This window comes from Giraffa tippelskirchi, chromosome 5, assembly GCF_054371585.1.
Source record: "Giraffa tippelskirchi isolate mGirTip1 chromosome 5, T2T-mGirTip1v1.2.pri, whole genome shotgun sequence".
NCBI lineage: Eukaryota > Metazoa > Chordata > Mammalia > Artiodactyla > Giraffidae > Giraffa > Giraffa tippelskirchi.
In genome coordinates this window covers 186,652,235-186,668,494 of record NC_137279.1, presented here as the reverse complement: position 1 = coordinate 186,668,494, position 16,260 = coordinate 186,652,235, and the positions used below count along the sequence as shown (strand labels likewise).

The 16,260-nt window shown below is 44.8% G+C and overlaps 1 protein-coding gene across 1 annotated transcript in view; it reads right to left on the bottom strand.

The window, feature by feature from the left end:
- Positions 1-16,260, bottom strand: part of INPP5D (inositol polyphosphate-5-phosphatase D) — a 135,642-nt gene that overhangs the window by 88,503 nt on the left and 30,879 nt on the right. The window lies entirely within an intron of this gene.

Here is a 16,260-nt window from a genome sequence, read left to right as displayed (position 1 = left end):
TGGTCCAGAGGGGCAAGTATAAATAAATAAATAAATAAATAAATATTTGTTTACATATATAAATATTTGTTTATATATGAGTATATGTATCTTATATTTTATAAATATGTGTAGTGAAAGTGAAAGTCCCTCTGTTGTGTCAGACTCTCTGTGACTCCATGGACTATACAGTCCGTGGAATTCTTTAGGCCAGAATACTGGAGTGGGTAGCTGTTCCCTTCTCCAGGGGATCTTCCCAACCCAGGGATCAAACTGGGATCTCCTGTATTGCAGGCAGATTCTTTACCAGCTAAGCCATTAGGGAAGCCAAGAATACTGGAGTGGATAACCTATCCCTTCTCGCATGGATCTTCCTAATCCAGGAATCAAACCAGGGTCTCCTGCATTGCAGGTGGATTCTTTACCAGCTGAGCTACTAGGGAAGCCCTTAAATATGTATATGCAAAACATATAATTGAATGTTTATTTTTACTATAAATATTAAATAATATCTATATTTTGCTATAAAGGGCATTATTAAGACAACTGGAGAAATTTGAATGGGATCTGAAGAGTTTATGTTAATACCCTGATTTTGATGGTTGAACAATGGTTGTGTAAGAGAGAGTACGTATCATTTAGGAAAAACACATTGAAATGTTTAGGAGTGATGGGTCATTGTCAGCAACTGACTCTCCAATAATTAAAAAAATAATAATAACATGAGAGTAAGAGAATGAGAAACTTATTATGCTAAAATGTTGACTGGGGAAAGTGAATGAAGGGCACACAAGAAGTTTTTGTGCTATTCTTGAAACATTTCTGTAAATTGGATGTTATTTTCAAAATAAAAAGTGAAGAAGATAATCAGAGTGGAAAAGTTCTATATCCTAATCAGGATAGTGATTCTATGTAAACACTCTTTTGAACTATACATTGTAATAAAAAGTTTTAAAAAAATTAGAGTGTGTAACCTAACTCATTTAATTAATGTTCACACAAGAACAGACACACACCCAAAGGCGGAGGGGTTTAAAAGATCTTGTCCAACTCCTGTCAGAATAACCAGGAGATTTTTCACAAAACTAGAACAAATAATTCCAAAATGTACACAGAACTGCAAAAGAGCCAGAATTGCCAAAGCAATCCTGAGGAAAAAGAACAAAACTAGAGGTATAACCGTCCCAGACTTCAGACTATATTGCAAAGCTACAGTAATCAAAACAGTGTGATATTGGCACAAAAACAGACACATAGATCAATAGAACAGAATAGTAACCCACATATAGTAACCCAGAAGTAAACCCACATATCTATGGTCAATTAATCTGTTACAAAAGGGCAAGGATATACATAGAGAAAAGAGTCTCTTCAATAAGTGTGTGCATGCTAAGTCACTTCAGTCGTGTCCAACTCTTTGCAACTCAGGCTCTTCTGTCCACAGGACTCTCCAGGCAAGAATACTGGAGTGGGTTGCCATTCCCTTCTCTAGGGAATCTTCCCGACTGAAGGATTAAACCCACAATGTCTTATATCACCTCCTTTGGGAGGTGGTCTCTTTACCACTAGCACCACCTGGGAAGCCCCTTCAACAAGTAGCAGTGGGAAACTTGGACAGACACTCTTGGACTAGAACACTCCCTCATACTTTATACAAAAATAAACTCAAAATGGTTTCAAGACCTAAATGTAAGACATAAAACCATAAAACTAAAGAAAGCATAGGTGGAACACTCTGACATAAATTGTAGCAATATGTTCTTGGATCAGTCTCCTAAGGCAAAAGAAATATAAGCAAAAATAAACAAATGGGACCTAATTAAACTTAAAATCTTTGCACAAAAAAAAAGGAATCCATCAACAAAATGGGTCAATAAAATCTATAGAATGAAAGAAAATATTTGCAAATTATGTGACCAAAACCAGGTTAATATTTACTGTACAAATAGCCCGTACAGTTCAATAAAAAATACAATAAAAAATGGGCAGAAGATTTGAATAGACATTTTTCCAAAGAAGACATACAGATGGCTAACAAGCTCATGAAAAGATGCTCAACATCGCTATTAGAGAAATATAAATGAAAATCACAGCGAGGAATCACCTCGCACCTCTCAGAATGCCTATGCTCAAAAAGTCTACAAATAGCAAGTGCTGATGAGGTTGTGAAGAGGAAAAAATCCTTGTACATTGTTGACGGGAATGTAAATTGGTGTGGCCACTAATGGAAAGCAATATGGAGGTTCCTTTAAAAACTAAAAATAGAACCAGACTATGATCCAGCAATTCCACTCCTCGGTTTACACCTAGAAAAAGTGAAAACACTGATTTGAAATAATACATGCACCCCCTATGTTCATAGCAGCACAATTTGCCAAGACATGGAAGCCACCAAAGTGCCCATCAACAGACGACTGGATTAAAAAGATGTGGTATACCCATAGAACGGAATATTAGCCATAAAAAAGAGTGAAATGATGCCATCTGCAGCAACATGGATGGGCCTCGAGAATATTATGCTTAGTGAAATAAGTCAGACAGAGAAAGATAAATACTGTATGACATCACTTTAAAGTGAAATCTAAAAAATAATACGAATGAATATACAAAACAGAAACAGACTCACAGATATAGTTATCATACTTGTTATCAAATGGGAGAAGCAAGAGGTGAAGGACAAATTAGTAGCATGAGATTAAGAGATACGAACTACTACATATAAAATAGATAAGCAACAAGGATGTACTATATAGCACAGGGAATTATACCCTAAACACTGAATCACTGTGCTGTACTCCTGAAATTAGCACAGTATAGTAAATCAACTATACTTCATTTTGTTAAAAATGTATCTTGTCTAAAAATGTCTATTTATTTTAATTGCAAAAAAGCTTTTCCCGTCCATATATTTCTGGAAGTCTCTGTACAAAAGCTACATCCTGGAAAAGTCTTGGATGCTCAGATAATCGTAATAATACTGGTATATGAAGAATAAAAGACAATCACTGAACTGCTTAGCGTAAGTGGCTGGAGGTGAGATAGCAGGTGACCCTAGTGGTAATAGTAACCCGCCTGCTAATGCAGATAGACAAAGAGACGTGGGCGTTTGATCCCTGGGTCGGGAAGACCCCCTGGAGTAGGAAATGGCAACCCACTCTAGTACTCTTGCCTGGAGAACCCCAATGGACAGAGGAGCCTGGCGGCCTGCAGTCCATGGGGTTGCAAAGAGTCAGATGTGACTGAAGCGACTTAGCACGTACGCATGCACAATAGGTGTGAACGCTCTCAGCTGACCCGGGGGAGGGGCAGTACTCAGTCACACACACTTTTAGGGCTGGGGCTGAAATCCACTGGTGATCAGGGCAGGTTTTGTTTTGTGACAAGGAGATGGGGGTGGGGTGAGCCTGGTGGGACAGGAAGGGCAGGGGGCTGGGGTAGGTATTGACAAAGTTTCTTTCTCTCCTAGGCCCCACGGGCTTGGTTTAGCTTCTAGGAAAAATAAGAGAGAGATAAGACTGAAGCCAGATTTTAGAGGAGCAGAACCTGACGGACTGTTAGATGGGCCTTGGCACTTAGCGCCCCAGGCAGGGAGGGACAAGGACCCTGGTGTTCTCGTGGTGCACAGGGCAGCGTGAAACTCCTTCACGTGTCTAGCCTGCCACAGCCCCACATGAGCAGGAGATAGGAAGGATGCTCTGTGTGGAGCCGCCGCTGGATGGTCAGAACGTGGCAGCAGTATTCACTGGACAATTTGAAGAGGCCACCTTCTGGCAGTCAAGCTGCAGGGAGCTTGTCTCGGAAAAGGCCTGGTGGTGTGGGTTCTCGTGCCGGAAGGTTGTGAGTGGTACCTGGAGGATGGAGGAGGCGAATGGAGAAGCTGAGTTCTCCAATTCTGGATCCAGGTCCCAGGGAGGGGAGTCCTCCTTTCCATGGGTCTTGTTTTGAAACTGGACAATCCTGGGTATCAGTCCCTTAGGAAAAAGATGATAAGGACACAGTTCCCTGCTGTGTGTCCTGGGTTAGGGGCAGGGGAGGAAGCCCTCTCAGGGGTCTCCTGGAGCCTCTCTGGCCCTTCCCAGGTGAGGGTCCCACTTCTCAAAAGGAAGAAGCTGGAACGGGGCGAGGCGCATTAGCTGTGTTATCTAATTCCCAGTCTCTCCAGTATCACAAGTGGGAGCCACTGCCCCATCCTACAGATGAGAAAACTGAGTCTCGGAGAGGTGGAGCCGCTTGCCTGGTGGTCAGAGACATGGTCAGAAGAGCAGTCAGTGCTGAGGGGACATTTCGAGATGAGGAAGGGGATGGGAGGTGGTGGTGGGGGGGAATTTCTAGGTAGACACGAGGGTGGGGACCAGGCACGGGGCCCCGCCGACTCGGGGTGCAACCAGGTGGCTGGAGATCCTCCACAGACTCCAGCTTCCAGCAGCTCAGTGGGCAGCTGGTGGTGAGAAAGCTGGCATGTGGATGAAGCTCTTATCCAGGGTGGCAATGGGCACCTTCCACACAGTGGCGGGTGGTATCAGGAGGGGAGTAGTTGACACTTGCCATCTGTGGGCACATTCCCGTCTCCACTATCTGCCCCGTGGGCAGGGTTCTAAAGACACTTGTCTGGGGGTTTGAAGAGGGTAAGAGCCAACACCAGGCTTGTTCTGAGCCTTCTCCGGGCAGAAGGGAGGGATGTGGCAGCTCCGGGAGGAGGCGTGAAGCTTAAAGGAAGAAACGGAGAAACTGGGTGTCAGGCCAGCCCAACCGCACCCACCAGTGGCAGCCAGAGGGACATCACTGCTCCAAGTTCACACCGGGGAGCCCCAGAACCAGAGGTCCCGGCACTGGTAGGGGTGGGCTGTGTCTCGTGCCCAGCCAGCAGGCTGGAGTCTCCCATCTACCTTGTTCCAGCCAGCCCCCGTTGCCTGAGGCTGGGTTCTTCAGCTTTGCTCTTGTCTCGTTTTGGGCAGACTTCCCAGAACTGCTTGGCATGGGCTCCGCTTGCCCGCCAGTCTCCACGCTCACTTCTATATCTACATCCTTCCCTGAGTTTCAGGGCTGACACCTCCATTTCTTAACCCACGCCCCCTCCTTGGGCCTGCAGCCCCCTACCACTTGCTTCCTATAGCCATTTCTCCCCAGGTTGCCCTGAATCGGCCACATACCCAACACAGCCAGTGACTGGCAGGCCTGCCTCCTGCAGCCTCCCACCAGCGGAGCCCCGGGTGCCAGGTCAACTCCTAGACGTGGGTGTCCTGTAGGCTCGTTCAGTTTTTTTTGTCCATGAGTGAGATCCCCACTGGGATGTTGAGATCATAATAAAGACCCAAATCTCTGCCTTTCACTTTCCGATATTTGAGCCCTGGGAGTAAGTCCTGCACTCTCCTTGCAGACTGAGCGGCTGATAAAGCACTTTGAACCGCTCACATCAAAGGAACTACAGGCAGAAGGACTGGGAGGCTTACACCTCTGGCGGGTACTGAAATGACAGCTCTCAGATGCATCGTCTGAGGCTGGTGTCATCGTAGTCGGAGTAAGAGGGCAGAGGACGACAGCGCTACCTGCTAGCATGCAGTCTGTGTGCTTTAACAGTGGAACCCTCACCTGGGGGCCCACAGTGAGGACCCTGGGAGAGGAGAGAGGCTGACAGCTTAGAAATCGAATCACACTCAGCATCACAGAGAGGCTGTCAGCTAACTATGGAAAAGGTCTCTCTGCTTTCTCTAAGCACTCACATGAACAGAGGCCTGGAGGATGAAGAAGGGGTGCCCTGCTGTAGAATTTTGCAGCCACAGCCTCCATCATGGTACCTAGGGTTCTGTCACTGCGCTAGAGCATGAAGAACTTACATCCTTGTCCCGCTGATGTTGGGCTTGGCCATGAGACTTGCTTTGATCAATGCAATATAGGCCAAGGTTTCAGTTCCCAGCTCAGAGCTTCATGGACATTGTGGGTTTCTTCTGCCACTCCTGGGCCTCTGTGATCTGATGAGAAGAGGTGCCCCAGCAAGCCGCCAGCCTCCCAGCATGGGCCAAGAATAAAGATGTGAGGAACAAGAGCAGGCCCAGATCTAACTGGAAACCTGGAGTCCAGCTGAGTTCAGGAGAGCCCAGCCTAGCTCAACCAACAGCCCCAGGAGAGGAAAATAAATGTTTGTTGTTGTAAACTACCGAGATTCTTGAGTGTTTCTTACACAGCAAATGCTGACAAAATACAAGTTTGACGAGAAGAATGTATTTTTCCCGAAATTCTACCTCCTCTTATCGAACGTTCACGACATAATTTCTCCATGTACCCATGAGAAAGCTGAAGCTCTAAGAGGTTAGGTAACGTGTTCAATGTCACACAACTTGTATGATCACCAGGACCTTCCACAAGGGACACACCCACTTTCTCTGCACACCAGCTCTCCAGAGGCCACTGTCCTGCTACCTCATCCTTCCTGTAGACCTCCAGGCCTCTCGAGGCCCTGTCATCTATCTGATGAATCTGAACCCCACTGTGGCACCAGAGATCCTGTCCCCACGTCTCCCTCCACTCCCTACATATCTGTAGGCCCTGCCTCTCAAAGCCACTATCTGGGATCAGCTTGTCAGCCCACCTTCTGCACCTGGGCAGGGCTGGAGTAGACCAGAGCTGCACTTGGACTAAGCCTGGTGGGTTAGGGAATTATTCTTTAAAGAGACAACACGTACGCTGAAATGCAAAGGCTGGATGGCGATTGCCCAGGTCACGAGACCAGGAGAGGAAATGCTGACAAATGCAAGTCTGAAGGGAAGAAGGAAGGAGGCATCAGGGCAGGTAGTTACCGAGCAGCATGCGCGCAGTACTGGGGTTGATAGAAATGTGTGGTTTCTCATCACACTCAGGTTCTTATATGGAATGTGGTAGGTGTCTTACCCAATCCCCAGATTCCTTTACCATCTATGCCCCCAGCCCCCTCTCTCCTGGGGGCTCTGTGCTTTGCTGCTCAAGGCTTGAACCTGCAACCTTAAATGATTCTGCTTGCGAACTACAGCCACCTCATTCATTCATGCGAGATCCAGGAGAAGCCGGGCAGTCTGATTCTCTGTGCCCGAACCAGCTAACTCATGCCTGGATGCAGCCCAGCTCTTCGCCTTGATGCGGAACAAACCCGGAGGTGTAATTCTTACTCCAGAGCTCCCTGTAGGGTCAGGCTGGCTCTGAGACTTCACCTGAAATTGTACCTTTGCTTGGCTTCTCTTCTTCACCCATCCTGTGTCCCCCACTCTCTCACTGGATTCCTCAGGGACCCTCTCTTTAATCAGTCATTGATACCCAAGCTGGGGGTCTGCTTCTGAAAGAACTTGACTTTTGACGGTCAACTCCCCAAATCAGTCCTTTGACTCGTCTGTCTTAAGCCCTCCATCAACAGCTTGATCCAAGGATTTACCCTCAACCCAAGCCCCTTACCAACATCAAAGAATTTGGACCCTCACTTGATGGAAGACTTGACCAGACTTAAAGTCCTTAGCTTCCTCTTCCTCCCCCCAATGTGACTGCCCATGAGGACCACCACCCCCCGCTCCCTACTTCTCTCTCTGCTGGGCTCAGCAGACTCTCAGCTCATATCCTACCTCACTCTGTACAGATCAGCTGAAAATCTAACTCTGTGATGGGGCCTCTGGTCCTATGAGTCCCTAAGTTGTCAAGAGGGAATATAGCATGTCAAGTGAGACTGGACACGCTGGGAAACTCAGCACTGAGGTGACAAAATGAATCATGTATTTACTTCCACATTGAGAATGAATGAAGAGATGAATATTGTTTTGAGAAGCCAATCAAACTTACTTAAGTTTCTGTCAGTTTTACCATTTTACAGATGAAGAGACTGAGGCTCAGCAAGGCCAGATGACTTGTAAGTAGCAGCACCAGGACCCCAACTCAGGTCTCAGGGCCCTTAATCTCAGTTCTGTGCTCCTGGACTCTGAAGGCTGCTGTCCGCCAATGTCCCAGCCTGCGTGTTCTGAAACCTTGGGTATGAGGAAGCCTACTTTGAACTCCACCCGAAGGACCTTATTTACTAGTGGATATTACATAATTAAAAGCCTCTCTCCCTTCCTTCCTCCCTCAACATCTTGTGTTGTATAAAGAATTCCAGGAGTGTAGACCAGTGCAGCCATTCTGGAGAGCAGTCAGATACAATTTAGATAAATTAAATATGTGAATATCCCATGACCCAGCAATTTCACCCCTGGGCCTATTCTCCAGGGCTTACCTTGAGCCACCTATGTGGATGGTCATCACAGGTTTGTTTGTGGTGGAGAGACCTTGGGGGAACTGAGTGCCCATCATGGGGAGAGTGGATGGGTAGAGTGTGGCCAAGGTGTACAAGGGGGTGTTATGCAGAAGCTAGAAGCAGACTGGATGCGTATGTAGCAACATGGAAGGGTCCTTTAGTGGAGAACGTAGAAAAGAGAATGAGGACCCAGGTATCACTCAGTACATTAAAAATGCATGCGTGCCAAACAACAGTATGTATTTTGTAAGAACCTATTCAGATACAAAGACACCCACTCAGTGATTGCCTGTTAAAGGGAGGGTTATGCAAGCGCACTGTGGGGCTAAGAGGGATTAAAACAGTTTGTGAAGACTCGGCTTTATAGTGAGAAGGCGCTGCGGCTTTGATCACGTAATCTGATTGCAAAAGCTGGGTACTTTGTTGTGGCCTTTCTCATTTGACCTGAACTAATTACCAAAATCTTCTGGGTCTCAGTTTCCTCCTTGGTCAAATGGGAAGGGAAAAGTGGGCAAGGGGAAGTAATATTCAGTTAGAAAGTAGTGTGGCTCCCCAAAAAAGGCAAAAATCTGAAGCCCGATGTGTGAGTGAAGTAGGCCGGGTGTGAGACACTAGGGTGAGGTGGGGACTATGGCACATTGGAGAAATGTCCGCCGAAAGGGACCAGCTCCTGCTGAGCTCCAGTTATATTCCCATAGGGTAACTCAAACCAAGAGTTGCCAAAATTTCAAAACATTCAAGGAAAGATAAAAATATAGATTCTTAGATAAAAATCTTGTATTTTTAATTCTTGCAGCTAATCTTTTAAAAACACATCACAGCAGCCACAAATTCAGACCTTCGCTCCAACATTCAGTAGTTGTATGGCCTGAAGAACGGCGTTCAGCTATCTAAGGCTGAGCCAGTTTTCTGGTTCATGAATGAGGATTCTCAGATCTACTCAGCCAGGTATTAAAATGGGCTTGTATAATAAGTCCAGAACATGGCTCCACTATCATCAAGGGAGTATCTGCTCTGTGTTGAATATGCTAATTAATACAGTATCAACTCCTGCTTTTCAGATGAGTAAGCTGAAGCTCAGAGGAATGAAAAATTAACAAGAGTCAGGTAGAAAAAAATATCTTCTCCAAATGTGATGAAAAGGAATGGGTAAAACTGAATTGAAATAATGTATAAATGAGGGTCTGGGGATTAAATGGGCTCTACGGAAAGTGGAAGTGATTATTAATCTGTCTGGCCCCTAACAAGTTACAGGAGTCTCTAATTAAGACATCTATGGTTCCAGGGGAACTTCCCCAATGGCTCTGTGGGTGCAGAATTCGCCTGCAAGGCAGAAGACACAGGAAATGTGGGTTTGATCCCTGGGCTGGGAAGATCCCCAGAGGAGGAAATGGCAGCCCACTCCAATATTCTTGCCTAAAAGATCCCATGGACAGAGGAGCCTGATGGGCTACAGTCCAAACGGTCACAAAGAGTCAGACACGATTAAGAGATTGTGCATGCTGCTTGGTCACAGGGACTTCCCTTGTGGTCCAGTGGTTAAGACTCTGTGCTCCCAATGCAGGGGGCTTGAGCTCTATCCTTGGTCAAGGAATTAGATCCCGCATGCCACAACTAAAGATCATGCGTGTTGCAACTAAGACATCTATAGTCTCAGAGGCAGCAGACCTCACTAGGCAGTAGCCAGCATGAGTTTCTCATGGACCAGTGATCTGCTGAGGCCCACCTGTGCCTATTTGTTCTGGCTCAAAACCCAATTTTTCCAGAACCCCAAGAGCTTGTTAAATGTGGCCACTATGGTGGAAGCGCTGGTGAGAGCATTCACGCCACAGAAACTGGCCAACACTGCAGACCAGGGCTTTGGTTTCTTCCCTGGAGAACTGACTGTCAAACATCTGCCAATGCAGGGGACCCCACGCCATTTGTCACTAGCAAAATCATTCTCTCAGTTCTTAGAGGCCTGGTTTCCTGTGTACACGTGCCTCACCCTCTCCGTGGCCCTGATCTCTGGAAGTGACGCTGGATCAGGAAGAAATACCATGAACACCAGATGGTTAACATTTCATGGGGGGAAAGCAGAGGGGATTACTGTTCAGTGAGGAAAAAAACACTTTGTAATGAAGATGGCAAAGGCACAGATCAAAACAGGAAGCTTTTAGCCTGCCTTGCTGGGGAGGTGGGATCGTCTGAAGCTACAAGACGCTGAAAAGGAAGAAGAGCAAATCGTTGTGGTTGGCAGGGCACAGTGACACGTGTGGGCCGTCCAGGCCCCCAGCGGGGCTCACCCTCGACCTCTGGGGGACAGTGGCTCAGTGCAGGCAGACAGGAGTGGATGGGCAGCTCGGGGTAAACATCTGCCCTGCAGAGGAACCGAAAGTCACCGTTTGCAGGTTCCTGCTGCTCTGAGGAAGTGACAAAGGCACCCTTTCATCGTGAGACTGAAGCCCAGGACAGAAAGGGGGAATGCAACAATACCTACTTCTACAGAATCCAAGCCTCATCCGGGGGAAGGAAGAGAAGCCCCCTGAGAGAGTTTGACAGTAGGGAAGGACAAAGAGGCAGGGACCGGAAGCTGTGATGCACACAATGGCTAGGATGGATTCTTTTGTGGTTTGTAGTTGAGTGAGCTTGGCGTCCACCCCAGGCGAGATGCTAGATCAGCTTACTGACAGCATGGTTTGTAAGACATGCTAAAGCAAGTGACGACCCTTGGAGCCAGCAGGAGTTCACTGGGAAGAGACCAAGTTGGCTACTGTTAACATAGTAGAAGGTCAATTTGTGTTTGCTAGCCTGATGAACTAGATCATTTGTTGCATATGACAGAGATCATAGCTCAATTGCCTATAGAGGCAGGGCAGGTGATATAAATGAGAGGAGTTGGCTGGGAGTGAGACAGTAGGGAGAGGTGGGGACTGTGACACATCAGAGTGAAATGCCTCCATGTAAGGTGGGAACTTCCACTCAGCTCTAGGTACATCACACAGGGTCATGTGGGTCTCAGGTTATGAGCTTCCAAATTTTCTAGGGAAGCTAAAAATTCAGTATTATGTAAAATCTCTGAATTTCCATATTTTAAAATTATTTTGATTATTTTTAATTTTTTTTTTTTTTTGCCCACACTGTGTGACTCATGGGATCTTAGTTCCCCAACCAGGGACTGAACCCAGGCCCTGGCAGTGAAAGCACTAAATCCTAACCACTGGACCACCAGGGAATTTCCAAAATCTCTGAATTTTTAAAAATGCCTTTAATTGGTTCATAATTAAAAAAAAAAAATAGGCAAACAGAGCACCGAATCCAATGCAGGGGCTGCCAGTTTGTGCTCTCTTGTATAATCTATATAGATTTCAATAAAGCATTCTGTGGTCTTCATCAGTGATCTTTTGTTGAGGACTACGTGGAGGAATATTGGCTAGGCAGAGAAGACACCAGTGTCGGTCTGGACGTAGGTTTCTGCTGCTATTGGTCTCCCTCTCATTTACATCAGCAATTCCAGTTAGGATCCAGGAAGTGGACTTATAACTGTGAGGTTACCACCAAGCTAGGAGGCATCTCAGATATGCTGGATGACAGACAGAACCAGGTTGAAGCAGAGCTCAGTGATCCAGAGCGAGGGGCTGGCTTACAGAGAAGACCCTCCTGGGCATCAACCCCATGGCGATGCTTGTCAGTATCCCATCCACTCTGCTATTCCAGTTTGGGCATTGTTTGTTAGGTCCCTTCTTGGCACTACCATTTTGGGCCTTTTTTTCCCTTTAATGAATTTTTTATTTCCTTGTCTTTGTTATGCATCCTCCTTCCAGAGCAGAAGCATCCTCCAAAATCAGGAGCAAGACAAGGAATGTCATTGCCACTAACGTACGTCACTTCACCACAGGTCCCAGGCAGCATGAAACAAGCCAAAACAACTTCCCTCCCTGCAGATGACTCGTGTGGAGAAGAGACAAATCTATCAGTATTTACAGACAACAAGATCATGTACCCAGGGATGTCAAGAGAACGTGTTCAAAAAATGATTAAAACTCATAATCATTAATTCAGAATTGCTGAATTACTGAATTCAGTAACTCAGAAAGATATGTAAGCCCATCCTACAAAAGTCATAACACAGACGCCAACAAAACCTAATCAGAAAATGCCATGGAAAAGACAGATTCTGTTTGCCAAGGTAGCTAAAACGACATCACATCCAGTAACAGTGAAGATGTAAGAACTCTATGGAGAAAATAAAAAAGACAGTACAAGAGAGATAGAAAAGAAAATCTGAATAAATGGAAGAGATGCTCCATTCTCTGACAGGACTTGACAGTATAAGGATATGAGCTATCTTCTAATTAATCGATAAATTCAATGCAGTTATATAAAAATTCACACTGGATTTTTTTTTAGGGCCCTTTAAAGCTGATTATTGTAAAATTCATCTGGAAAAGAAAATGCATGGAAACCACCAAAGAATAAAGAAAACCATAAATAGAGCTCGGTCTCTGGGACACACACAATAAAGCCACAGCAACAAAAACATCACGGAACTGAAGTAAGACTAGATTCATCGTCAGCGAAAGAGAAGGAAGATTCCCTAGACTAGGACTCTGTGAATTCAGCACATGATGAGTGGCATAATGAATCAATGGGAAAAGGATGGGTTAATTAATCTATGGTGTGGCTTTCCCTAGAAGACGGCGATAGACTCTACTTTTTTTACCAAATGCAAAAATAAAGAGCTGAACATAAAAGATTATTACAAAAGTGTAGGAGAAAATAATATTTTCCCTGGATAAATAATATTGAGATGAGTGAGCCACAAACCCAGAATCCATACATGAAAACATTTGATTACAAAAAGTTATAAACTTCCACATGACAAACGAACCATAAACAAAGTTTTTAAAAAAATGACAGGCTGGGAGAAAATATTTACATTGGAACTAACAAAAAATTAATATGCAAAACATATGAAAAGCTTTTTATAGTCAGAAAGATTTTTTAAAAGGAAAAAACTGACAAAGAATATAAATAGCCAATTCACAGGAAAAGAAATACACATGGCCAATGCATATATGAAAATATAGTTATACTCATTTCTTTATATTTATACTTATTTATTTGGCTGCACTGGGTCTACGTTGTAGCATGCAGGATCTTTGCAGACGCCAAGTCTTAGCTGCAACCTGTGGAATCTAGTTCCCTGATAAGGGATTGAACCCCAGGTTCCCAGCATTGAGGGTGCAGAGTCTTAGCCACTGGACCATCAGGGAAGTCCCTGCTGATTCCCATTTCTAATGAGGAAAATGCAAAATAAAATATTGAGATTGCATTTTTCCCCACTGTTTGATGAAATTAACAGACGCTGATAATGTCCGGTATTGAGATAATGTCCAGTACTGAGAAGACAGGGGATATGGTGGGTGCAGAGTGGTATCAGGTGTGAGATGACTCATCGGAAGAGGTTTTGGCAGGTTGTTTTGGCTGTCTACAATACAAACATTGTAGATTGCATTCCTTCACCCTAGGAATAGTCATCCCAAAGGGAACCTCCACACATGCAAAGCACAGACAAACCTACTGCTTATTGCAGTATTGGGGTTTTTTTTTCGTAGTAATAACCAAAAAAAAAAAAAAATTAAATTGTCTAAGAGGAGGAGGACAAAATATATTGTATGACAGTTGGAAAACACAAAGGTATATGAAGAAACTAGGCTGGCTCTCAAGACAGATTGCTAAGGCAAGAAAGCAAATTGCAGAACAATATGAACAGCATGATCCCATTTATGAAAGAAAAACAAAAACCCTGTACATTTGTGCAGGCTCAAGTTTCTATGTAAATGCACCCGAAGTGGCAAATGCTGAATTGCTGGCAGTGGTTCCCCTTGCGGGGGGGGGGGGGGGCAGGGGAGGGGGAGGGCAGACTTTCACTTTCTACTCTGTGCTTCTGTTTTGTTTGAACGCTTGTAAAAAAATATATTCATGTTTCTCTTGAGTTGAAAAAGAAAGCAAAAAAGGTATATATATAGAAAGAAAGAGAGAGAGAAAACAGCAGCAACTGTTGTAAGTAGACCTGCCATCCTCAGGCAAGGGTCTTGATGCTGGGGTCTCTCCACTTGCCCCTGACCTGGAAGAGCTCTACCTGAGAACAAGCAGGGGGGCTTTGGGTGCCCTGCCTTGGGGGCTCAGTCCTCGTTCACACAACCCGGCCATTTCTAGTAGAGTTTTATACAACAACAGTGACACATTTTTCAAGAAATTACCTCACCACCCAGTTTATGTGTTGAGTGGTTTAAATTCCTAGAGGGGTTGAAGGAATAAAAGGCAATTTTTTAAAAAAGCTTTTGTTTTTTTTTTCCAAAACATTGTGAATGTACTAAGTGCCGCAGAATTGTTCATGTTAAAATGATTAATTTTGTGTTATGTGAATTTCATCTCAGTTTGTACAAAAAACCACAAAAACAAGCAACCACCACCTCCCCACCCCCGTGGCACCCTGTTATCTACAGAACTGACTCTAAACTCCCAGCGCAGTGCTCAAACCCTTCATATCAACCTGATCTCAACCTTTCACCCCCAGTTTTCTCTACTGGGAGTCCTATTTGGGACCCCACATGACAGTAACCCTACCCCCAAGATTTCTGCGACAATCCTGTTTCCTGTAATAAAAAATTTTTTAAATAAAGGCAAGAAGTGAAAAGTTTTAAAAAGTATTACTATAAAAGTTATATCTTGGCCATGGTTAAAAAGAATCAAAATAGTATGAAAGTTATAAATTGCAAAGTAGAAGCCCTCCTCCCGTTGGTAACCCCAAATGGTAACCCCTATTCTTGTTAACATTTTTCAGATACCTCTTCTGCCAACTCTGATGTTTGTGCAGTACTGTGTATATATTCTACCCCTTAGCAAGCAAACCCCCAAACTCTCAAACGATAATATCATCTTGCACTTTCTTCTTTTAAATTTTGGGGATATTTCCAACCCATTACACGCAGGTCTACCTTAACTTTTCAAGCAACTGGTCAGACTTCACTTCATGTAGCGGTTCCCTGCTCATCACAGTTAGGCGGTTTGCTGGTTCTTCTTGGTCCCCATTTTGAAGTGATCCTGCAGCGAATGTCCTTGTAAGAGTGTCTTAGCCCACATGTCCTGTTGGACACGTTCCTATGGGGAGAGGGTCATTCCTTACGCAGACCAGGCACCACAGATGTTCATGGATGTTGACAACTTGCTCTCCGGGGTGTTAGCCCTGGTGTGTGTTCTTTCTCATCCCATGTGACACTGCCATCTCCCCCACCTCCACATGGTGTTCAGACTTTAACACGGATCTTCACAAATCACTGAGGATCTTGCTTAAATGCTGATTCTGAAAAAGTACGTCTGGGCCTGATTCTCTGCATTTCTCACATGCTCTAGGATGATTAACAGTTGTTGCTGGCCCGAGGACCACACTTTGAGTAGCAAGGTTCTAGAGCAATGCTAGCTAATTAAAAAAAAAAAAAAAAAAGTGAGCCTTATATGTGATTTCAAATTTTCTTGTGGCCTTATTAAAAAGAATTTTGAAAGAGCAGGTGAAACTAATTTGATGATTAGATTTTATTTAACCCACTACATCCCAAATATTAGGATTTCAATGGGCAAAATTATTAAGAGATATATTACATATTTTCTCTCTTTTTTTAAGTCTTTGGAATCTGGTGTATACTTTACATTTTGTCCATCTGAATTTGGACCAGCCACATTTCACGTGCTCAATGGCCACATGAGGCCAGTGGCTGCCACATTCCCCAGTTCTAGAGAATCTCCTGGGCTCTATGGGGCTGAGGAACAATGTCTGTTTCTAAGATCCCAGGGAGCAGCTCAGGACTAACAGGGTGAGAGGCAAAAGAGGGGCGCCAGGAGGCATGAGTGAGAACAGATTCATCAGCCAAAGGATGTGTGGCCCGAAATTGCTGTGAGAAGAGGGGGCAGTAGGAGGGAATTCTGGATGGCAAGAGGACTCTAAGCAATGTAGCTATTATTACTATTATTATTACTATTATTATTACTATCTG